The 21484-nt window shown below is 39.7% G+C and overlaps 1 long non-coding RNA gene across 1 annotated transcript; it reads right to left on the reverse strand.

Annotated features, from left to right (window-relative positions):
- Nucleotides 1-4689: 4689 nt before the first annotated feature.
- Nucleotides 4690-21372, reverse strand: LOC116683339 (uncharacterized). The gene is made up of 3 exons (XR_004330539.1): nucleotides 21268-21372; nucleotides 7980-7985; nucleotides 4690-4699 (listed from the first exon to the last, which is right to left on the reverse strand). It is a non-coding gene; the product is annotated as an uncharacterized LOC116683339 (long non-coding RNA).
- Between the last annotated feature and the right edge of the window lie 112 nt (nucleotides 21373-21484).

The raw sequence follows: 21484 nt of genomic DNA on the forward strand, positions 1-21484 counted from the left end.
AGTTCCAGTGTTGATACTGCAAAGAATGCTTTGGGACTGTCTACAAACTACAACACAGAAAAGAGATACATACATACAACATATTTTCAAAAATAAGCATATGCTTATTTTTTAAATAAGTGCTGTAGTACAACTATCATTAGACAAGTTGTAATTGAGGTAATTTTGGAGACACTACATTATTTAATCATCAAATTGATAGCCTATATTTTTTTGTTTTATCTCTTTTCTGTGTTGTAGTTTGTAGACGGCCCTAAGATCTAACTGCCTCTCAACACAGGAACTAACCACAGCTGAATTAGCAAAACTTTCATGCATTTCTGTCACATATACAGCAGTCAGATTCACTGTGTTCACTCAGAAGGATCACTGCACATGGTATTCACTTTTAATGATATTTTGAACATGTTTAGAGGCTAAAAACAGGTTTAAAACTTGCCCTGTTTAAGCCTGTTGGGTGCTAACTCTAGCAGGAGGATAACACGGTGTAGGCAGCACCGATTGGTTTGGTTTATCTCTCTACTGACAGACCTCAAACTATACCACAACAGAGCTATGGGTTGGAATCGAGCGGAATTCTCCTTTAAAGGCACCTGGATGAAATCCCCGCTGTCTTAAAATTTATAAATACACCAGCACCTTTGCACGTCACACTTTAATTATTAGCCTTAATTCTTAATTATTACCGTTAATAGTGTTCTGTCTGTCATGTGTGTCCTTCTTTTGTGTTCTAGGACGCTTTTTTGATCTTATGTTTATGTTGATTTCATTTTATGTTGATTTTAGAATGTGTTTTTCTGTTACATTTAACAGATTGCAGCACTGTGTTCAAGACAAATTTCCCCTCCGGGACAATAAACTGTATTCTATTCTATTTAATTCAATTTATTTATAGTGTCAATTCATAACAAGAGTTGTTTCGAGACACTTTACAGATAGAGTAGGTCTAGACCACACTCCAGAATTTACAAGGACCCAACAGTTCTAGTAGTTTCCTCCAAAGCAAGCAACAGTGCGACAGTGGCAAGGAAAAACTTCCTTTTAGGCAGAAACCTCGGACAGACCCAGGCTCTTGGTAGGCGGTGTCTGACGGGCCGGTTGGGGTTAGAATGAAGAGTGGCAATAACAGTCACAAAAAATAGTAGTTTGTAGCAGTTCATGGCATAGCAGGGCACTGTGCGGCATCACAAGGCACAGCAGGACGTGGCAGGGCACCGCAGATCGTGGTAGGATGTAACATGGCGTCGCAGAACGTGTATCGGGACCATGGCGACAGCTGCAAACATGATTTTGAAGCTTCCCTGATTCAAGGAAACATGCTGGGCAAAAAAGAGCATAAGGACGCCGGGGAATGACTCCCCAGAGCTAGGTTGGTAACAAGCATTTCTGGGACATGGATGCACACAAATTTACTTACACACATTAAAAAAAACACAGCAACGTAAAAGAAAATGTAAATGAGAGGTTTCAATTATATGATACACACACAAAGAAAAGAGACTTCCAAAAGAAGAGAAAATGAATCATACAAAAGCAACCCAGAAAGGAAAAAAATAATTTTGAGAATAATGCTGACGTATACTGTAGTTTAGCTGCATACCTGAGGAAGAACGTCCCCTCAGATGTCTTGCGTAAGCAAATTCAGTAGTGTGAGTTATCGTGTGTGTGTGTGTGTGTGTGTGTGTGTGTGTGTGTGTGTGTGTGTGTGTGTGTGTGTGTGTGTGTGTGTGTGTTTGTGTGTGTGTGTGTGTGTGAGTAAAGGTTGTCTCACCAGGACTCTCCTCTCTGCACTATGTTCCTCAGAGCTGCAGTCACACCCTGAGATGACACAACCCCAGCGGTGGAAGAAATATTCAGATCCTTCACTTAAGTAAAAGTACTATTACCACACTGTAAAAATACTCTGTTGCAAGTAAAAGTCCTGCATGGAAAATGTTGAACATTTTTAGATTATTTTTTAGGACTTTTTCTTTTATTATAGTGACATTGGATAGACATGGAAGGGGGATGCCACACAGCAGGTCAGATTCGAACCCTGGCCACTGCATGGGTGAACACTATTACTGGGTGACCTACAGCCCCCCCCCCCCCCCCGTGGAAACCAACTTCAATCACCAAAACAATTTGTACAACACATCATAAGTAAGAGATTTGAGGAAAATCAATGTATGTTTCAGCCTGTAGCAAATGATCTCTTTATCCATTGCTGTAGAGGCAATTGTGGCGTTACAACATTTCGATGTGAAACACATGGGGGATCAGTTTTATGCAAATACCTTACAAGTTAACTTAAAGAAGATATGTGAAAATGCCCTTAGAACTCAGAGGGTTAAGTAAAAGTGTGTATCAGGGAAGTGTACTTAGAGTTTTGAAAATAAAAGTACTCAATGCAGAAAACCCCTCAGATTTTAGGCACTGGAAACAAAAGTATGTTTAATGTCAAATCATTTGAGCTGGACTTGTAACTAGTTACATTTTAGTAGATTCCTTTATAATAAGACCTATTTTATAAAGTGTTGTGGGTGGAAAAGTCTTAACTTGTAATTTGACTAACTATACCTGTACCCAAGAGTACAAGTAGAAAGTAGCATTAAAACAAAAGACTCAGGTAATGTACCTCAAATTTGTACTTAGTACAGTAAATTACTTGATTAATTGTACTTAGTTACATTGCTAACCAAGTACATTTACTCAAATTCTGTACTTAAGTACACATGTTGAGTGGAGTCTTTTCATGCCACTTTCTACTTTTTCTCCACTACATCTCAGAGAGAAATATTGTACTTTTTATTCCTCTACATAAATCTGACCACTTTAGTTACTACTTACTTTACAAAATAAGGTTTTTGCACACAAAACACATGCAGTTCATAATATACTATGTTTAATTTTTAAACTACCCTATGAATGAAACTACCCTACAATATAATGGCTGCAATGATTAGACACAGAACTTTTGGGGTTGTTTCCATTTTCTAAAATGTGTAGATGTTTCTGCATTAAGTACTTTTACTCTTAATACTTTACATTTCTTGATGATACTCACATGCTTTTACTTTAGTAAAATTTTTAATGAGAGTATTTTTACAGCGTTTTACTTAAGTGAAGGATTTGAATACTTCTTCCACCACAGCTTGTTGACTTCTGTCTGTAAATTGTAACCTGTCTTGCTATTTCCTGTTGATCTGGTCTCAAAACATCTGGCCAAAGGACTACAGTTGAAAATTAGCCTGCTGGCAAACACTGGCAAATTTCCAGAAGTGTTGTATAGTGGGCAAACCCAAGACTTTGTTTTTATGGCCATCCTTTGAGACCCAATTTAAAAAATCCTTCCTGTGTCTTAATTCGGTAATTAAGAATTCGGAGTTCAGAAAAGCAAAGTCCGTCGGCAGAGCATGATTTTGTAATGCCATCATGGGCAGGTCAGTAAAATAAAGAGTGTTTTTAAGGACTACACAGGGATATGATATATAAATATATATGATAGAAGTTTAATTTCAAACCTGATGGGGGAGGGGTAGACAAACTCTGATTACTGACAAACCGAAAATAAGATTTTAAGAAATGTTCCTCTAAATGGTTCCCAGTTTGGAGGAGTGACTAGAGCCGCTGGCAGTGGCAGAGGGAGTGCTTTACTTTGCCACAAACACAAACTCAAGGACATGTTGGTCTCATAACAATGGTGTCATGGACACCACACCTTGGACTTTTTTACTGACTTTTATTGGAGGCAAACATCCACCCTGCAACAAGCACTAAGTCTGTACAAAGTACTGTTTGTGAACGTCTAATGCACTACAGTTCAGTGGGAAACACTGTTCTTTTTAGTCCACTACGCTTGTTTCATAGCTTTTAGAGAGTCTGTAAGGGGAAACTGGAGGAGTTAGGGGATGTTTTGTCAAAATAGACCTGACCCTCCCTTTTGCCGGCGTTCATTGTTCTATGTCCCTCCAAAATTATTCGGAAAAAAGGAATAAAGGACTCCCCTCAACAATTTATTGATGCCTACTACTCTGGTTTAGGCTTAGCAAAAATGTACAGATAATCATTTATTTTTTTACAACTATGACATACATAACTAAGCCTTCTTATCTTAAACATCACAGTCCACTCCACTCCACTGTTATGGTGGACATTTCAATAGATTTACTCACTAACATTGTTGTGGAAACACAATTCGCATGGAAACCAAACACACACTTCCTGCATTACTTCAAATACTAAGTTACTCTTCTGGTGAACTAGTATGCTGGGTAAACAAGGATGTATTGGCATCAGAAATCCCATTCGCTCTAGAATCTTTGCTAGTGACCTCTAGAGACATAGGCGGAGTTTGACATTCATCCAAAAAATAAATAAATAAAACTCATTGTAGCAGCTTTAGACCTGGCCTACCACACAGCACAAGCACATATGGACAAAACAAACAGGCTAAATAAAGATGTATGTTTATTATTAAAGCAGATTTTAAATCACAATTTAACAATTCTGCATTTGGAAATCCAATCGCGGCACGGCAGTCCTCTCCAAACGCAGAAAAAAGCATTGTGACACCATACAACGTTAAGACATAAGGTCTGGATTTTGCCGTAATTCAATGCCAATCACAGCGATTAGTAGAGCCACAAAAAGGGTCCCGGTGTATCCAGCGCCGTCACGTTCACCAGCCAGCTCCAGGCAGGTGAACGAGGCCTCTCCACTTGAAACAAATTGGAATAAACACATAATGTCCAAATCTACACAAAACGCACAATCATTAGTAAGCTGACAGCAAATTTATATGTATCCTGCTGCTCCCATTGTCAGCCAGGTAATACTTTTTTTGACTAAAGCAGTATGAATATTTGTATATATATGTGTATGTACATATATGTGTGTGTGTATGTATGTATGTATGTATGCATGTATGTATGTATGTATGTATGTATGTATGTATGTATGTATGTATGTATGTATGTATGTATATACATACATACATACATACATACATTCGGGGACCCTTTGGAGACTAAGGCTGAATCCCATTTCTCTGTCTTACCCCTATCCCTTACCCCTACCCCTTGGCCCTTGAAACCAAGGGGTAAGGGGTAGGGGTGAAAACATACCCCTATGAAATGGGACACCACTTGGTTACATCACCATACAGAATTGATCACAAACTTCCAAGATTCCGTCTCTGTCTGTTGATTGTGTGGGTTTTGACAACAGTGTCATATGCATTTATATATTTAATAGTTATTTTATGTTCACTTTGGTGGTGCAGAGGCAGATGTTCTTATCTGCGTAGTACTTAGGTCTGTTTGCAATACACATGTGTAAACATGTATCATGTATACATACATATGCACCCTGTATACATGGTGGGTTGTATATCTGTTTTAGTTATCACCGTTTTGAATGTCATTGATGTTCAGAAAAACATTTTGTCAACAAAAATCTATCTATCTATATATATATATATATATATATAGTCTATGCAATGTATACAGTCCATTCAAGGCAGAGAAATGCGGGACTGTTATGCAAATCAACATTACCGTTAGCGATTAGCGTTAGCATTGCAAGCTAGCGATTTTTAAAAAGTTTCAGTTAGGAACATGGTTGCAAGCATATATGTACAGGACTGCATAGATCACAAACAAGACTGTCGTAACTTTTTAATCAATTATTAAGCCAAAAGTACTTACATTTATGTGTTTCTCTGGTCAATGCGGCAGCCATTGTTGCCTGTGTGTTTACAAGTGAGGTCGCGTCCACACTCGGTTTCTAGGGCCATACACCCTTTGGAGACTAAGGCTGAATCCCATTTCTCTGTCTTACCCCTATCCCTTACCCCTACCCCTTGGCCCTTGAAACCAAGGGGTAAGGGGTAGGGGTGAAAACATACCCCTAACAATTGGGACACCACTTGTTCCCGCGTGAACGCGCAAAAACGAGGGGAAGGGGTAAGGGGTAGGGGTAAGACAGAGAAATGAAATTGAGCCTAAGACTCAGGTGGAAGACATGGTGAAAGACTCCACATAGCTCATAGGCTTTGACCACCCCAGGATGGATACCATCAGGGCCTTCAGCCTTATTAGAGTGGAGTCTGGTCAGATGGATGGATGGATGGATGGATAATTTATTCATCCCAAGGAAATTTTAGGCATCCAGTAGCAAGACAACCATAACACACAAACACTATACATACACAACACACATACATAAGAATAAAAATCCCTCACAGAAATGCAAAGACCATGATGAGGTCAGTTACAATGGTAGACTGTGTGCAATGGTGATAGTCCTAAAGTGAACAGTACAGGGACTGAACAGTGCAGTAGATTATAATTAAATGTTAACTATGATTATTACATACTAACATAATAACCTATAGACGGACTGATTGTAAAACAAACTATAACACTAACTAACTAAAACTATCTAAAACACTATTCGGCCAATGGGTGAAGCACACATTAAACTTTTGACCTTACTTCGCAGTAACGTACAGTATTTACACAGAAGAAGAGTCCCATTAGCATTAGTGAAGTGAGTGTAACGTTAGTAATGGGTGTCTTCTAATATCTATGGAAGGTGCAGTTAGTGAAAAAGATTTTCATGTTCCAGATAAACGCAGAGTTTAAGCGCATCACAACCCTGCCTCTACAATCAAGGTTTCTGTCGCAGCTTGACCTTCTCTCTGAAAGACCGCTGAGAGTGTTTGCAAAGCGACCGGGGAGCAGGGAAAAAGCTGGAAGACACAGCTGTCAGTAAGACAGTAAGAACCTTCAACTCTAAATTGTTTACCCGTAAAGTAGATAAGCATTGCACAAGGTTCAATTCAATTCAATTGATTTACAGTATCAATTCATAACAAGAGTTATCTCAAGACACTTTACAGACAGAGTAGGTCTAGACCACACTCCCGGATTTACAAGGACCCAACAGTTCTAGTAGTTTCCTCCAGAGCAAGCAACAGTGCGACAGTGGCAAGGAAAAACTTCCTTTTAGGCAGAAACCTGGGACAGACCCAGGCTCTTGGTAGGCGGTTTCTGACGGCCGGTTGGGTTTAGAATGAAGATTCGAAATAACAGTCCCAAAAAATAGTAGTTTGTAGCAGTTCTTTGTAGTAGTTCATGGCATGGCAGGGCACTGTGCGGCATTACAAGGCACAGCAGGACGTGGCAGGGCACTGCAGATCGTGGTAGGATGTAACATGGCCTCGCAGAACGGGTAGCGGGACCATGGCGACAGCTGCAACCATGATTTTGGAGCCCCCCTGATCCAAGGAAACAAGGTCAGTATAAGATGTATATGCATCCATTGCAGAGCTCAACTCCCTTTACCTGTGAATACTGATTCAACTGAAAAGACCTAGTCATTTTTATCATGCATTCACTGTCCCACTGTGAGAATTAGTTTTTTTTACATACCATCCCTGGAGATGATATAAAGTCAAGTCCATAAAGGTTATGTCCAAACAGGTAGTTCTGTTGTTTTGTAGATACTGGTGTCACATGCTGACTGACAATTTGAGTTCAATTATCTCAATTTTCTTTGTTATTTTTCTTAAGGATGACATTGACGCCAGAAGGGAGTCCCTCATTGAAGGACTGCATCTATCTGAATTAGAATTCTGACATCTTGGTGCAGGACTACACGGGGAGTGTTTTGTGAGTAGATTTTGGCTTTGCTCTTTCAAAACGGATTTGGTTAACCTTGTGATCATACGTAGACTGTTTAGGTCCATTTCACTTTGGCAAAGGGATTCCAGTGCTGAGATTGAAACAAATGATTGGAACAGTCCATTTTTTCTCCATAGTCCCCCATTGTGAAAGTGAAAAATCACCTATTTTGACCCCTCTGACACATTGTCTCTTACATTAGGGATTACAGCGTGTGAAAAGCAATTCAAATTTATTAAAAGAAGGGAAATTCCACCATCTTCCTACACTACACTGACCCTCATCTGACAAGGGCAGAATTGGGACTGGGACACAGCCCTGGAGTAAATCCAGGTTAATCATAAAAATCATCCAGGAACATGAAAACCACTTCCAGAATAAATGTAGATGAAAATTCAGTCTTTACATTAGTTTGTAAAGATTGAAGGCAGTAGCTATGTAAATGTAAATGTGCTGTATTTATATAGCGCTTTTCCAGTCTTAACAACTGCTCAAAGCGCTTTTACATCTACAGGAAACATTCACCATTCACACACATTCATACACTGTGGCCGGGGCTGCCGTACAAGGTGTCACCTGCTCATCAGATAAACACTCACACACATTCACACTCCGATGCGCAGCACCGGGGGCAACTCGGGGTTCAGTGTCTTGCCCAAGGATACTTCGACAATGACTGCAGGGCCAGGGATCGAACCACCAACCTTCCGATTGGCAGGCAACCGCTAAACCACTGAGCCACAGCCGGTAGAGCTGTGTGACCTATGTTCTATGTGTGACCCTTTAGGTGGGGGTCAAAATCCACCCTAAAAAGGTGTGCACAACGGTTACAAGTATGTCACATGCACAAGTGTGCAACTGTTACGCGCAAAGGTCCACTGTTTAGGGGGGATTTTGACCCCCACCTAAAGGTCTACACGTATAACTACTGAAGGCTCCTCTTCATTTAATCTGGAATCCTTTTTTTGTCCATTAATTGACCATCAATGGCAGCATGGCAGGGCATTGTTTGGCTGTAGTAATCTGCTATGCTGCTTGCATGGGTTTAAATAAACTATAGCAATTGCTGCATTCTAAAGCAATCACTGCACTGAGTGCCATCAAGAACCCAACAGTGGGAATCTATGTCACCAGAGAGACGCCAGGCAATGATTTTTCTGCTGTTGGCATCCTCATCGAGGATGTGGTGGTTCTTCAAGATCTGGATAATGTGGCCCTTGCAACAACCTTGCTGTTTGGACTTTGTTACTCTTTGTGCATGAGGTATCCGTCACATCTCCGCTATGCTTTCGAAGTGATTCAAAAGGTGGTAATGGAGTTGGATGTGACTCAACTTTCGAGGAAAGCCTAAAGCTTATAGACAAAACTGCTCCAGCAAGGAGCGCTCACTGTTGTTGTGCACGTGAGGCCAAGTGTTCATTCCTTAACTGCCATGTTGACGGGCCAGTTATTTTCCACTCTACAAGACTCTGATTGGCAGCATTCTTCAATCTTAGTTTCTGTCTGATTTACAGGTGAAGGGATGGAGAACTGTACACACTGTCTAAATAGTGCCATCAGGGTTGTGTGAAACAGGATCTTTAGTTTAATTCAGTTGCATTAAAGAGTTTTAATACTTCAAAGAATACAACTCAGACTTGGCTCTTATAGGGATTATTTTTCTTCGTGTGCAGCCCCTACCTGTGGTCTACTGTTTCATTTAGAAAACTTTAACCTTAGATTATTTCAAGTTCAACCACTGTTCCAATTCCCACAAGAGTATTGCATTAGATATTGACACAGTCCTTAATCTTACAGTGGCTTGCATAAGTTTACTCACTCATTCTAAAGTTGATTAAAAAGGAGGAATGAAAATAACATCTTTTGGAAATTGCCTTAGTTCAAAAAATAGGAAAATCCAACCTTTTCTTTGTGAATGAATAATGTATTGTTTCTCTGTTGTATGTATACGTATGTATGTATATTGTATCCTAGCATTTCATTTATATTTAGATTATGTGCTGTGTGACTGGTTTTGCTGCTGTAACACTGTAATTTCCCATTTTATTGGAATCAATAATATCTATCTATCTATCTATCTATCTATCTATCTATCTATCTATAAGCCCCTAGTGGCCTAATCCCACCTGCACAGTCTCTATTTTATATGATTTTATTTTATTGTGTTACTGTTGTATTAATGGTATTGTGCAAAATAAACAAATACAGGGGTGTAAAGACCATTTTGAACAATAACACAAAAAAAGTGTAGAAAAAGTTACCAACCCTGCTCTTGTTGCAAACAATACCATAACAAAAAGAATTTTAAGATTTAGAAAAAAATTAACCCTTGAGTTGTCTTTGGGTCAAATTTGTACCATTTTCAAAAAGTTTCTATATCAGAAATTTGGGTTTCCTTGTAAGCAAAATGTCCAAATAAAATAACGTGGATGGTTCCTAACAACAAGCTAAATAAATTATCAGTTCACTGCTGGTATTGAATTTGGGTGTTGTAGTCATTTTTATAGCGTTTGAACAGTTGATAAAAGAACTTAGAAAAAGTGACAAACGTCAGAAAAGTGACAAAAATGAAAAAAAAAAAAAAAAGTGACAATGTTGAAAAAAATGACAATTGTTGAAAAGTGACAAAAACATCAGGGAAAGCCACAAAAGGTTAAAAAGACGACCAAAACAATAAAGATTTTTCATTAAAAAGTTTGACTCAGAAAAACTAAAAGTTACAGATTGACGGGAAGACAACACAAGGGTTAAAGTCACATGGAATGTTGTATTATATTGGATCTTTAAATATCATTTACATTGCATAAAGATGGATAGAAAAAGGAATCAGCATTAAGTTTGACTATTGATCAAGTGTGTTTGTGTGTGATTTAGTGTGTTTCACAGATATGTTCAGATTAATGTGGGTGAAACTGGATTTCAAAATAAGAGAAGGTTGATTTTATTGTCCTGAAGGAAATTCTTTCCACAGTCTTGGACACATACAAGTATGTGTTGTCAATAATGGAAAAAAAGTACTGTGTCTTAGTAACACCCACAGTTTATCCGAATTATGGTTATGCCTTATGTCTCAATCCATGCTATAAAGCTCACAAGAAGGCGTGTGCATTGGTTTGTACATGATGAAGTCCATAGTGTAACCAGCTGAACGGGTGTGTTCCCGGCTCCAGCACAGAGGTATGTGAGGCGTAGTTGTCAGGGTTGCTCAACACTAAGCAGACACTGACACTTCTATAGCAACCGACGGCCAGTCCTCTCCACAGGACACTCCAAACATCAGATGGAAGCTGTCAGTCTATCTGCAGCCAACGGTTGTACAACACGTCACAATATAAGTGTTCATGGGAACTGTAGGATTTATACTGTATGTAGGACGGATAAAGATGACGTTTTCCAAGCCAAACGCACACAAAGCTGCCCAAATTTCTTGGCGGACCAATCTGGCAACATTTCTGCAGCCTGCTGACCCAAACAGACTCACAGTTATTTTATTCAGTCATCACCTGCCAAATTGGCAAGTAACTTTACAATGTTAATTTTAATCTGTTTATTAATCCCCAATGGGAAAATTACAATTTACACTCTGTGTCCACACTTGTTAGTAGTCACACACAGTCCTGAACTACACAGACGTGCTCAGGATCTATACATGCACTAATGGAGAGATGTCAGAGTGAGTGGGCTGCCAGCCGAACCAGCACCCTGAGCGGGTGGGGGGGGGGGGGGTACAGTGCCTTGCTCAACAGCACCTGGCAGTGCCCAGGAGGTGAACTGGCATCTCTCCAGCCACCAATCCACACTCCCTTCTTTTCGGTCCATACGGGGACTTGTACCAGTGACCCTCCGGTTCCCAACCCAACTCCCTACGGACTGAGCTACTGCCACCCGCCAAAGTAAAATTTTACACGCATTTGGTGGGTTGGCAGGTGTTAATTTAAAGCCCTGGGTGTACCACAGGGTGTTTGGTGTTTCAAGCCCCCAGGCTGGTAGAATTAAGCAATGGTTAAGGTTAGGGTTTCACCCCCTGTTATTAAAGTTTATGTGTTTACATGTTCAGATATCACATCCAGTTGGTCTTTAACAAAAAAATGACAGCATTGGTTTCCTTCCACGTAAACTGCTCTTCAGATCTCTGCAGGTTAAATCCAGACCGTGGCTCCGTACGGAGCTGTGCGCCGCCCAAGACGATGTGATTGGTTAAACCAGAGTGGGTTTTTATCCCATCCCAGAATGCTGTGTGGACTAGCCAGACCCTCCTCTGCAGTGCTGTGTAGGAAGGTCTATCAATGAGAGACTATTATAAATGAAACTACAATAACAATACAAGGTTGTACCAGTCCGGCTGAAATGATTAGCGCTTAGTTGATTGACAGAACTGTTTTTGTTGTTTTACAGTTTCTAAAATGTGAATTTACTTTTTACTTTTAATACTTTAATTAGGCCTACACTTTCCTATTTGTAACTTTCAGTTTGTGTTGATTTGGACAAAAGCGGGAGTGTTTCTACTACACCTGCTGTCGTAAAGGTCTAGGAGTTAGCATTACGAGGTCATAAAGTTGCGATGAATGTTTTGCATAGAGACAGATAATCATTCATGTACAATAAGAAAATACGTTACAGATGCTTCGTTGTATTTCAAGTGTTGGATACGGTAACTTAGCCTTGTTTGGATGTCTCGTGAGCTAAACCGGGTTACACTGTCACTGGGTCACAAGCCAGTGACAGCCAAAGCATATTTTGCTGTAGCAGCAATAATAACTCAGATTTGTATTTTCATGAAAGCCACGGATGCTTTACACTAGTACAAGTTGACAAGGTAGAAGAAAACACGGACTAAAGTGAATAAAGCGCCCGCGCTATATGGAAGGGGGGGCTCAATTTAACGTCGGCTACTGACGTACAACCACATTCTAACATTATTTTAACAATGAAATAGACCTATTATACACCTGAGGGCCAATTTTGGGTCAGTATTGAATTATTTACAATCCTGTAACTGGCTTCATCTGTTGAAAGCCCGAGAAAACTTGGTTTCGCCCGTTGGCTTTTACTTTCCCTTTAGTTGTTCTTCGTTGAGCTTCCTTCTTTCCTGTGATGGCCCTGTCCCAGGATCAGCCATAACTACAGCAGATAACTTCTAAAATAAAATGCAAACTACAGTTATGCCTACCCTTTACCTGGCTGGATGAAATGACAACACAGACCTTTCCGGTGTTACCTTAGACTTTATTAAAATTAAATAATATTAACAGTCTATGGGTGTTACACCAAAATCGGTGACCCATCAGAATGAGTGCCATCTAGCGCAGTCTACCTGGGCTAGAGGGCACATATATACACAGAATAGTTATTTTCACTGTAAGTCTCTTTTGCTGTTACAGGTCATTTATGATCATCAGAAGGAACATTACACAGCTTCAGAAGCATTTAAAAGTTACATAGAGTCACTTTAAGTAGCATTTTCAAAGCAGGACTTTTACTTGTTACTGGTCTTTTTACAGTGTGATATTAGTACTTTTAGTAGAAGATCAGAATACTTATTCCAAAACTTCCTACTACTCCAAAAATGTATCGTTAGTTCCCTTGGACGTCCGAGCTTCACGGTGTTGAATGACATATGTACAGAGTTTGACACTAGGAATGTGTTTTCAAAACTTTTGTGAAAAAAAACAGCTGCATTCATGTTGAGAGTAATGTTTAACAAAAAACATCAAAGACAGCAAGTGGGCTACAGACCTCTAACTTGCACAGGGGTTTGGTCCCTTGTATGTGTGTGTGTGCGTGTGTGTGTGTGTGTGTGTGTGTGCGTGTGTGTGTCTCCCTCCCTTCTCTTTGTTTTTTTTTTTTTTTTTTTTTGTTCCTGGGAAATGTTACATCTCAGTGTATTGTTTGTAATGGTAATGTTTGTTCCTTAAATATATTTAGGATATTTAGGAGATTTAGGATTTAGGAAAATAAAAAAAATAAAAAACATCAGCAATGAGAACAGGAAATCAAAAGGCCACAAGGGACAAGGGAGGCAAACATTCCTGACAAAGTTACAATATGAGACACTGGTGAACTACATCTCCAAAAATGGTGTGAGAGAGAGAGAGAGAAAGAGAGAGAGACATGCTTCTTAAAACTTTCTCTGTGGACTTCCGCCAGAGAATTGTATTTTTCCTCCCACAGCATTTCCCTCCTCTTTTCCCTCCAGTACATCAGCTCCTAACAGGCGGCCAGGTGAAGTGCACGAGCTCAGGTGTAGCCCTGGCCCCGCCCACAAGGCAAAGCTCTGTCAGGCTCTGTAAGTGCAGCCTGTCAATCGGCAGCCGAGCACCGCGGAGGGAGCATTGCCAGGTAAGGGGCTGATGATTTACCTGGACGCTTGTTCTCACTGCTGTTGTTAGAAATCCGCTGTGCTTTCACTTACTGCATGTCTCACTGGTTGTGGTGGAAGACTAACTTTGGTGTTTTAGTGGGACAGCAACAGGTAGGCGGTTCAATCACAGAAAGTGATATTGCGGGTATTGCAGATATAGTCATGGACTAACTCTGTAATAACTAAAATGGATATTTGGATAGAAAATAAGCATTTCCTTCAAGGGAATACAAAAAAAAAGACTTGTGTGAAGTCAGTATTCACATTACTACTGAGTGCTACCAATCCACATTGTTATAGTATCCATACATAGGACATGAAAGTCTAATAGGGCCAAAGGAATGTGGATTCCCCTCGGTCCCTATGGGTGTAGTGGTGGCTGTTCCTGGTCCATACTTCCAATGTGTGGGGACCTTAAAGCTACAACATACGATCATATATAAGATGACAGTGTGTTTCCAACTTTGGGGCAACAGTTTGTGGTTAAAGCTTTCCTGTTTAATAGGCAACAAATCAAGAGATTTGTGCCAATTCATGTACACGGACGCCAAATATCCAACTTATTGTATAAATTGCACACTCAAATTTAACTTTTTGGTACTGGAATAATCATAGAAATGCTAAAATTGAAGTGAGATGAACAAAAAGATAGATTTATCTTTGTAGATAAAACCATCTTTTCCATTGTTAAACAATTTGAAGTTGGAAAAAATGTAATACTTTGCAACATATAGCAGAATATCGCAAATAGAAAATCGCAATGATATTGTATTGTGACATAGGTATCGTGATATTATGGTATGGTCAGGCCAATACCCCCGTGTAAAAGCAGTCATATTAGCATTTTAATGTGAACGCTATCAGTTAAGGCTGGAATGTTAGGTTGGCCGCATACTTTAAAAATCTGGTTTAAGCCACTATATAAATATCACAGGAAGGTTATGCTCATCCTATAGGACAAAGAATTACCATCAAAAATGAAATAACTTTCCATAATAAATCACATATATAAATTATGTGTGTATTATCTTTTCAATGTAGTCTCAGTTGAAGCCTTTGTTTCCACTTATAGCATGGTAACTTATATTAAATCTCCATCTAACTGACCAAAATTTGAGGTAATTACTGTTAGGGCTTTCCTAGTCTTGCATTGCCAGACCTTCCTCCACAGCACGGCGCAGGAAGGTCTTGCTAGTCCACACAGCATTCCGAGATGGGGGAAAAACGTGCTCTGGTTAATTGGCTTTTTTTTTAAACCCATCTGCAGCCGCTGCAAAATAGCCTCTGGAAGGAACTTGCTTTGGTGGAACATGTAAGTCCAAAAGTTGTTTTAGTCGTCAACAGAAAACTAAGTGCAAGACACAAACTTAAAAAATAGATTAAGAAAATCCTAGTTCGATAGGACCAATACAATGATTTGTTGACTAATCGACAGAGGGGGGGAGACCTACTGTCAATGAAAATCCCATTTGTCTCAATGAAGATATGTGTTGTTTTGTGTTATTGCCACTCTGTGCTCAGTCAAAGGGCGTGTCTCACAGTACTCTGCACTGTGCTCCGATAAAAGCTGGGCGGGTGGCAGTAATGTCATTGAAAGTGCTCCATATGGAGCCACAGTGTCAGATATCAGATGATTTATGACAACAATAATAACAAGAACACTGCCTTTCCCAACCACGTACAGTATATCTGCACTGGACCTTTAACCATGGCAGGATCACAGCCATTATGTCATTGCAACAAACAGCAAGTTGGGTAATTGTTTAGTGATTGGTGTTGTGTTAGCAGGGAGAATAAGTTGGTGGACTGTCCCTGTGCTGTGGTCCTCAAACATTGTTGGGATGCTTATGTCTCACTGACTTCCAAGGCAAACAGAAGAGTCAGTCATGCATGTTTAGGTGTTTTCCCAGGCTAGGGAATGCGGAAACCCGTACTTATTATCAGCTGCTACTATCTCTGAATCACCGCCTATGGCTTTTTTCGGTCTCTTTCTATGTATAGTCATCATCTTTATCTTTCCGTCCATCTTCTTCTGCTCTAGTCTTGTATTTATCTCCCTCTTTCACTCTCACTTTCTCCTACTCTTTGTGTTCTCATGTCTTTCAATGTCTCTTCTCTATTTTGCTGGGCTTCATTTATTTATTTTTTGTTTTACTTCACTTACTTTACTTTTTGTCCATTATTCAATGCCATAATTCATGAAAAGAAGGATACATGTTGACCATATTTCACATTTGGTCAAACCCTGAATTGGTGACACTTATCTTGGGTACCCATCTTGAAACTGTGGGGATTGTGTAGATCTTCTGGGCTGCCGGGTTGAAAATGTGTGTGAAGCCTCCATGTTTCACCAAAACAATATGCACCTGAAACTGCTACACACATGGTGGAAGGCATTAGTCAAAAGATCTGTTCTTGTAATTATATACTGCACAGTAAATGTGAAGTTCAAGAGACTATGTTGTATTTTTCTCACTTTTTTCTCTTTTTTTCCAGCATTTGCTCATTTCTCTCTTTCACTTTCTCCCTAATCACTCTCGCCTACTTTCTGTTGATTTCTTCACATCACTTTGGAGATTCCAATTGTCCCTCCTGTCAGTCGTTATTATCATATTTAAGTGGGATGCCTTTCTGAACAGTATCAGAACATCATACATGACAGTGGATCATGTAAAAGCTTTTTTTTATCTGTTTATCTTGAGTCAGATTCCTCACGCTCGCTTTCTCTCTCCATCTCTATAATGTGTTTTAATGGGACTGAATTCTTTCCCTTGACTCCAATTCAGACAGTTAACCAACCAGCAGGGGTGGGAATCTCTGGGCACCGCACGGTTCAATTCCGATTCTGAGGCAAAAATTTGATTCTAAACCGATTACCGATGCATCTTGATGCAACAATCTTTTTTATGTAAATTTCCATGCATCTACTGGGGGGTGGAGGGGGATTATTGTGTAGTCATTCCATGCTTAAGCCCTAAACATGCTTGTGCAAGTCACCTTCTCTTAAAGTAATCTTCCATGTCAGAGGCTCAGTCATCCCATCCTCTTTCAGTCAATCTGTTTTCTGATTTGCAAATTTAAAAAATAGATTATTAACTAATCAGAATTGAGCACTGAATAGTACCAGAGACAATCGCAATGCATCTAAGAAGAATTTCACACCCCTACCAACCAGACCAACAAAAATCACAAGTCTATCGAATCATCAAGAGTTATCTCACAACACTTTACAGATTAGGTCTAGACCACACTCTAAAATTTACAAAGACCCAACAACCCAACTCCCTTATAGAAAGAGACGGGGACATTGGAACACTGCTGGTTGCTCAGGAGAGATTCGTATGCAATGGAATTTTCATCAGCTTGATGTAAATGCTGCCATTGGAATTTACAGAGGAAATATATTGGTAATTTATTGTGGTATTTGTTATATCATTATTAGACAGAAATTCTGTTGGTTAGCCAATTCAGTTACATCTGGCCAGTAGTGTGTAGAAATATTCAGTCACTAATCTCTATGTAAGAACTAGTTTGTGTGGTGCAACTCAATTAAATATAGTGGCATGTAGAGATGGTCCAATACCATTTTTTTGCTTCCCCATACCAATTCTGATACCTGAACTTGCGTATCGGCCGATACCAAGTACTGATCCAATACCAGTGTTGCAAATTTTATTGTGTTTTAACAGCTATATACTACTATCCTGTATGGATGTGATATGATTTGTATCTTTGTTGTTGGTCTGGCTCAGGTTAAACTCTTTGTGAAACATGAACAACCACAAACAATGAACGCAACAGAACTTTCTTTTATTATCCAGTTATACAGTCAGTTATAACGTAAAGAGAACATAAATAAACAACTTTAATATAGATTTTCTTTAGCACTTTATTATGGGGTATTGGATCGGTGCACAAACTCCAGTACTTCCCAATACAATACCAGCGTTTTAGACAGTATCGGAGGCGATACCAAAACATCTCTAGTGGCATGTAAAACTCCACTTTGTGTAATGTATGCATTTACCATATACATTATAACGAAGCTAAGTCTCAACTTAGGAACATCTGGCTCCTGGCCTTTAAGCATCACTGCTGTTGTGGTTGCACTTTTTCTGCGGCTAAGACCAAAACATGGTGTTTCTTATAAACAGTAAAATTAATGGACACAGCCACGCCGTAGACTTCCAACGGAGACCAGTGAAGTCTATTAGAAGCTCTTTTCCAGTGATGGCTGAGCGTTACTGCTCAGCCTCCAACTGAGCTTGAAGACGTAGATGTGACGTGGGCAACCTGTCTGAAAGTTGTAAGTCTTCTGATAGCTGTGCAAGAGAAATCTCAATTATTCCCAATCAGCAGAGACGGAGAGGTAGGTACATGTTAAGAGATAACATAGGCACAGGCTAATTACTGCTAACTAATATGCCAGTTAACATTAACATAGGCACAGGCTAATTACTGCTAACATGCTAATTAACATTAACATAGGCCCAGGCTAATTATTGCTAACTAACATGCTAGTTAAATTAACATAGGCACAGGCTAATTGTTGCTAACTGAAATGCTAGTTAACATTAGTAATTAAACCGAAACAGCTAATGGAAGTCCAAGTTGTCTGCAAACTTTTTGTGCCTGTACGGTAATTTGTCTATTATGCGACAATAAGTTGCGTGGTTATGACACAATTGTTAGCCTATTTTTACAAAAACATTTGCCACGGAGCCATAACGTGATATACAAAGTTATTCGCTATCAAATTGGTGCCAAAATGAATGGCAGTCAATGGAATGCTAACGGCGGGTGATGGCTTAAAGCATCAAAATGGCGCCATAGCAGGTATGCAATGTGGAGACTCGCATACCCCCTTGATGCAGTGATTTTTCTGCTTTCCGGCCAAAGGGAGCAGTAATGAGCCCATTATGGCTATGGCAAAAAGACGCCCCACGATGTAGCTTTGTCATAAATGTTTTCTTAAATATGTTTGATTTTATAAGCGAGGAGGCTTCAAGGGTGAATACCAACTGGTTGGTTTAGAATCTGGCTGGTTCATTTCTGGACCTAGGATCAAGTGCAGCACACAGTAACTTCCCTTAGCTTTCCATGGGAAGCATCCTGCACTGTTTTGTAACACAATGGATGACTGTCCCAAATGGGCCGGGTTGAGGGTCAGGCGTTAGGGAATTTATTACACAATGTCAACTACAGTATGTGTGTGTCCGTGTGTGGGTGTCTGTGTGTGAGAGAGGGAGAAGAGACTTTAATAAGCAATGAGATCCGAGATTATGTCCTTTTTTTTTTAGAAAACATGCTTCTGGTTCTGCAGATACCTGTCTTACCTGCGTACGTTTGTGGAGGTTTCGGTGCATGTGTGTGTGTACACCCAGATACACACACACACACACACATGCACACGAAACCTCCATTACCTTAGCATTTAGATATGTTATTTTTTATGAGCGCAGGCTTGGCTTCAACACACACACACACACACACACACACACACACACACTATGATACTTCAAGAAGACACTGCTTGTTATTTCAAGCTGTACATATTTTTTATGGTTTTTCTCTGCACACTGAATATCTGAATCCCAATAAATGTTTCGTATGTTCAGTGGCATTGCCTAGCCTACCTTGTTTGTAGGAATAGAGACAAAAACAAATAATGACGGTGAACATTCAGATATTTCTATATGAATAGGCCTACTTTTTCTGTTGATATAAAGAATGATCCAGTTGTTGGTTCGAGGGCTCAAAATTCAACTTTCTCACTGTGACACTTGAGGTGTTGAGGTGCTGTGTGATGACTTCATGTTAAGGGTGTTGTCTGTCTGACAGATGTCAGGAGAAAGAAGAAAAATATATATCTGTGTTGGCCTTCATACTCTTCATTCTTTTCTTGTCATGTTTGCAAATGTACTCACACATGCCATCGCGACCGAGACGTAGCCTACAGCAGATACCTGCACCCTGAAAACCATTAAACGTTTGTGGAGCTCAGTAGTAAAACCTTTCCTGAGAAAAAAAATATACATTTGTGTAATTAATAGTTAGGCTATATGTTCTAAAATTCCTTTATCTGAAAAACGATGGGCAATCCATTTGTTATTTTAAAGAAACTGAAGTCTTAAATTTGTCAAATTGTTGTGGGCGTGGCACATCTTGTTCACTTCCTCTGCCCATATGTCTCTGTCTCAGTTTGAAGACACGAGGCAATGACAAGACTGTGACTCAGTGAAGCAGTAGGAGTATTTAGCTTCTATTGTGTGCAGCATTCATTTCTATTATAAAACAAAATGTCAAGCTATCTGGTATGAGGAACACCCCGAGGTGGCATCTGGTGCCCATCAATCATTAACGCAATGGAATCTAGAGCAGGAAAAATAATTCCCATAATACCCTTAAGTGGCGTGTCTCTGTGGTTCATTAGTAATGAGCTCTGAGATACAACTCTGACATCAATCTACTGTTTTCTTCTGTACAGCGACAATGGTCAAATTCAGTTTGACCATTGTCATTGTTTGACCAATCTTTTTTCTGATTATCAGCTTTCTAGCAGTGATGAAATGTTGCTTTTGCTAACAATACTGTGTAGAAATGTAATCAAAGGTACTAAAGCAACAAGCGTATTGTGCACTGTGAGGACTAGCCTTAGTTTTACAAAGACACTTTGATGTATATATGTAATAAATCTAAAAGAAAAAGTGAATGCTAAAAAGTTAGCAGGGAGCTTGCTATCATAAGCTCAAGAGTTAACAGTGGTGGTTGCTATCAGAGTGTATGCTAAATAGTTAACAAGGAGCTTGCTATCAAATGCTAAAGAGTTGACAGAGAGCTTGCTAACAGAGTGTATGCTAAATAATTAGCAGGGAGCTTGCTATCAGAGAGCATGCTAAAGAGTTAGCAGGGAGCTTGCTATCAGAGAGCATGCTAAAGAGTTAGCAGGGAGCTTGCTATCAGAGGGAATGCTAAAGAGTTAGCAGGGAGCTTGCTATCAGAGTATATGCTAAAGAGTTAGCATGTGGAGCTTGCTATCACAGTGCATGCTAAAGTGTTAGCATGGAGCTTGCTATGAACAGCACAGTTAATGCCAAAGACTTGCTATCACCTTACATACTGTTGAGTGCTAAATTGTTAGCATAAAGCACTGGAGTGTAGGCTCTGATGAGGTTATTGTTTTTTTTGTTCATCTGAAAAAAGGCTGCATGTCAGTACAGTGAAGGATGTCACTGTCACTAATAAATGTGGAATGTCTGAGGTCTGGGCAAGTCTAACATGGCAATTTAAAGGGGGCCCTTAAAACTTCAAAACTGAATTTGTGAACATGATCAAGGAGCATTAGCATTGTGTCAAGTATCCCTCAACAACACATCCTGAATGGTAAGGTGTTTGCATGAAAACTTATATCATTCACTCATCACAGTAGACTAAAGTGCTAAAGTGCATCCTACCT

The sequence above is a fragment of the Etheostoma spectabile genome, unplaced genomic scaffold (genome assembly GCF_008692095.1).
Source record: "Etheostoma spectabile isolate EspeVRDwgs_2016 unplaced genomic scaffold, UIUC_Espe_1.0 scaffold00018925, whole genome shotgun sequence".
Lineage (NCBI taxonomy): Eukaryota > Metazoa > Chordata > Actinopteri > Perciformes > Percidae > Etheostoma > Etheostoma spectabile.